The sequence below is a fragment of the Vitis riparia genome, chromosome 12, assembly GCF_004353265.1.
Source record: "Vitis riparia cultivar Riparia Gloire de Montpellier isolate 1030 chromosome 12, EGFV_Vit.rip_1.0, whole genome shotgun sequence".
Taxonomy (NCBI): domain Eukaryota; kingdom Viridiplantae; phylum Streptophyta; class Magnoliopsida; order Vitales; family Vitaceae; genus Vitis; species Vitis riparia.
In genome coordinates, this window is record NC_048442.1 from 5,937,807 (window position 1) to 5,942,811 (window position 5,005).

The following is a 5,005-nucleotide window of genomic DNA, read 5'->3' on the forward strand; positions in this document are numbered from 1 at the left end:
GTAAAATAACTTAATAGTGTGATTTAAAGTCCAAAACAACTTTTAAGTAATAAGTAAAAATAATTAATATATTTTAAGTTTATATTTTCATTTTATCTTTTTTACTCTTATTTACCCTAATTACTTACACAATTTCTTTTCCTACTCTATGACCTTCACATTTTTTACCCTAATTATAATTTATTATGTCAATTTTATAATTTAGAATAAGTTTTAAGTTAATTTTATTAAACAATCTTAATACTTAAAGTGAAAATTAACTAATAAGTTTTAAGTCAACAACTTAATAATAACTTAACTTAAAGTCAACTTAAATCATTAAGTGATAAGTATTAAGTTTTATTAAACATTGGTTTTGAAAAATTTTAAGGAAAATATAAGGGAAAGAAATAAGAGAGGAAAGAAGAGAATGAAATAAAAAGTGAAGAAAAAAAAAAGATTTAAAGCCAATAAATTGGTTTTATATACTATTTTAAACTTTTTTTCATGACTTAACTCTTCTAAGATTAAATGATTTAAATATATATAAATTTCTTAATAATTTTAATTATATTCGACCTTTTTTTTCTATTTTTTAATAGAAAAATAAAAAATGAAAAAAAAATATTTTTCTTTAATATATTTTTATTTCTTTAATACTTTTCGAGAACCAAACATAATAAAAAAATTTAGGGTTAGATTAAGTGGGTGTTTGGTAAACCAACTTAATAACTTAAAGTGACTTAATAACTTAATTTAAGTCATTAAATAAATTAAGTATATTTGATAAAATAATTTAATGACATAACTTAAAGTTAAAAACAATTTTAAGTAATAACTAAAAATAATTAACTTATTATTAATTTCATATTTTTATTTTACTTTTTATCACTATTTGTCATAATTACTTCTATAATCTATTTTACTACTTCACGAACCTTATTGTTATGCGAATTTATTTTCACTAATTATAATTTAAGATGATAAATATGTCAATTTAATTATTTAGAATAAAATTTAAATTAATTTTATCAACAACCTTAATATTTAAAATAAGAATTAAGTAACAAGTTTTAAATCAATAATTTAATAATTTAAGCATATTTTTAACTTAAAGTTAACTTAAGTGATTAAGTTTTTATCGGACATCCCAATTTCGGATACAAATAGATAAATAATTTTATAAGTTTTATTTTATTTTATTTTTATTAAAATGGGGATTTGATGGAATCACAAAAAGATGAGAATAGCATACCATTCGAAGTTATGGGACACATGAGCCTTAAAAAAATAGGTAAGTACAAGTTAGGAATAATTATTATTTTAATCATAATTAATTTTAAATAATAATACTTTAGAATTATTTGATGCTTTTGCCTGAAACTATTTGATTCCCAAAGCATAATTTCCAAACTTTGAGGCGGCCATCCTCTGGTTGATGGCACAGTACGCATTTGGTGGGATTCTTCATGTCCCCACGTGCCTGATTTCTGGGTCACGTGGGCATCAGACATTAAATATGTATCCATTTTTAGTGGGTTTTTACTTTTTATTGTTATTAGAAATTTTCTCTTAATAAATTTGGAAAGTTAAGTGGGTGTTTGATGAATTAATTGAATAACTTAAAGCAATTTAATAATTTAATTCAAGTCATTAATTAAATTAAATATATTTAATAAAATAATTTAATGATATGTTTAAGTAATAAGTAAAAATAATTAATTTATTCTTAAATTTATATTTATATTTTATCTTTTTATCTCCATTTATCCTAATCATCTCCACGGTCTTTTTTATTACTCGATTTTCTTTGTTCTAATTATAATTTACGATGATAAATATATCAATTTAATAATTTAGAATAAATTTTAAGTTAATTTTATTAAACAAACTTAATACTTTAAGTAAAAATTAAGTAATAAGTTTTATGTTAACAAATTAAGTATAATTAATTTAAAGTTAATTTAAGTCATTAAGTAATAAGTATTAAGTTTTATCAAATACCCCTTAATCTTAAAAAAAAAATAATCTTATATTATGCTCAAATTTTAATAGATTTGCATTAAAATTTTCGGTAAAAAAAATAGGTAGAAAATTTTGAAAAAAAAATCTAAATCTACTACAAATTTGGGTATAATTTATGATTTTTAAAAAGTTTCGAAATAAATAAAAATATATAATTGATTTTTGTACTTTATCTTAAAACAAATATTTTTTGTTTTATGTGCATTTTTTATGATATTAATATGTAATAAAAATATGAAATTAATATATATATTTAAAATAATATTATAGTTAGAGATCCTCCTACCTACCATTTTTTGAATTTTGATTTAATAAGTCAATTATTCAAAAGATAAATAAATAAATTACATGATTGGTGGTATGGTCTTCAATCAATATCAAAAAATATTCATATTATTTTGTCCATATTGTTGGCAGTGGAAGCAAAATGGGCCATAGATATCATTATGTCCCTTTTATAAGGAAAAAATCTTGAAAATTTGCTAAAAACTTATATGAGTGTTTAATAAAATTTAATACTTATTATTTAATTACTTAATACTTTTAAGTTGTTGAATTAAAACTTTTTACTTACTTCTTACTTTAAATATTAAGATTATTTAATAAAATTAACTTAAAACTTATTCTAAATCATCAAATTAATATATTTATCATCCTAAATTATAATTAGAGTAAATGAAGTTGAGTAATAATGAAAGTCATGAAGTAGCAATGGAGATCGTGAAAGTAATTAAGACAAATGAGGGTAAAAAGGTAAAATAAAAATATAGACTTAAAAACTAGTTAATTACTTATTATTTAAAGTTGTTTTTAACTTTAAGTTATACCATTATACTTAATTTACTTGATAATTTAAATTAAGTTATTAAATCATTTTAAGTTATTAGGATAGTTTACCAAACACCTACTCAATATATATAATGTTTTTTTTTCTATATAAGCGGCTTCTTTCTTAAGCTACATTTTCCCCACTTTTTTATTAAATTATTTTTTGTAATTGTTGACGGTGAACATTGTTTTTGTGAATCATCAATTTTTATGTTTTGATTTTTGTTTAAAGTTGAAGTTATCATACTATATATTTTCAATAAATAATGTAGTGATATTACAAAAATTTATTAAGCATCACAGCTTCTTGTATAAGCTAAAATAGAGTTTTTGTGAAAAATGAATTATATATTAGGTTTTATTTGAGAGTAAGGATGACAATGATACGAGTTTTTTTTGGATATCCGCTCTATCTTGCCCCTAATAGAAAGAGTTTGGGATAAGGATAAATGGGTTAAGACATAGGAGGAGTTTATGAAGATTTTAAAAACTTGGTATGAGTTTCAGTGTTGATTCAGTATGACTTTGTCCCTGCCCATATTATGTATAATTCTAAATAAAAAACTATTTTAGTTTATTTTTTTTTAAAATTTTCAACTTGTTAAACATAAATAAAATATAATTTTTATAAAAATAAATCATACATATTTTATAATAATTTAATTTATAAATTATATTTATTTTTAATAAATTTTAGAATTTTAAAAATAAAACTTTGGAAAAAAACTAAAAAATGTTGAAAAAAATTTCAATTAGGTAGAGCAGGTACGAGAATTTTCTATACGAGTAAGGATGACAATGATACGGGTTTTTTTGGATATTCACTCCATCTTGTCCCTAATAGAAAGAGTTTGGGATAAGGATAAATGGGTTAAGACACAGGAGGAGTTTATGAAGATTTTAAAAACTCGGGATGAGTTTCAGTGTTGATTCAGTATGACTTTGTCCTTGCCCATATTATGTATAGTTTTAAATAAAAAATTATTTTAGTTTATTTTTTAAAAAAATTTTCAACTTGTTAAACATAAATAAAATATAATTTTTATAAAAATAAATTATACATATTTTATAATAATTTAATTTATAAATTATATTTATTCTTAATAAATTTTAGAATTTTAAAAATAAAACTTCGGAAAAAATTTGAAAAAATTTAAACTAGGTAGAGCAAGTATGAGAATTTTCTATACGAGTAAGGATGACAATGATACAAGTTTTTTTTGGATATCCGCTCCATCTTGCCCCTAATAGAAAGAGTTTGGGATAAGGATAAATGGGTTAAGACACAGGAGGAGTTTATGAAGATTTTAAAAACTCGGGATGGGTTTCAGTGTTGGTTCAGTATGACTTTGTCCCTGCCCATATTATGTATAATTTTAAATAAAAAATTATTTTAGTTTATTTTTTTTTTTAATTTTCAACTTGTTAAACATAAATAAAATATAATTTTTATAAAAATAAATTATACATATTTTATAATAATTTAATTTACAAATTATATTTATTTTTAATAAATTTTAGAATTTTAAAAATAAAACTTTGGAAAAAAACTAAAAATGTTGAAAAAATTTAAACTAGGTAGAGCAGGTATGAGAATTTTCTATACTAGCTTTGTCTAGTATTATGATGTGAATAAATTTTATGTTAAAAAATATATTTTCAAAAATAATTTTATTTGTTATATATTTAAGAAAATTAATTAATTAAAAATTTCTTTTAATAATATGAATAGTATTTATGTTTAAATTTGACTATTGAAATATTATTTTATAGTTTCCGTTCAAACTTATCCTTTTGATGATTAAATTATTTTTATCTCACGTGTCTCTATCTTTTATTTCATTTTAATTTTATTTGAAATCACTTGAAATTATGGATTTCTAATTTTTATAAAAACCGTATTTAAAAAAGGAAAATAAAAATTATTTTATAATACGGAATATTTATTTTAATATATGGAGGAGGAAGAAGAAGAGGAAATGCCTTGGAAGCGCGTCGGTACAACCAGCATGTCTGCCACGTGGCTAAATTTTTGTGGAGAGAGTTCCTCGTGGCTTGACAGAACGGCTTCCTCGAGAGGGTCCCCCAACCTTCATGCTCTACACTACACATGTACACAGATGGAGAGAAATAATAATAATAGTAAAAAAGTCATTAAATAAAATAGAAGAGA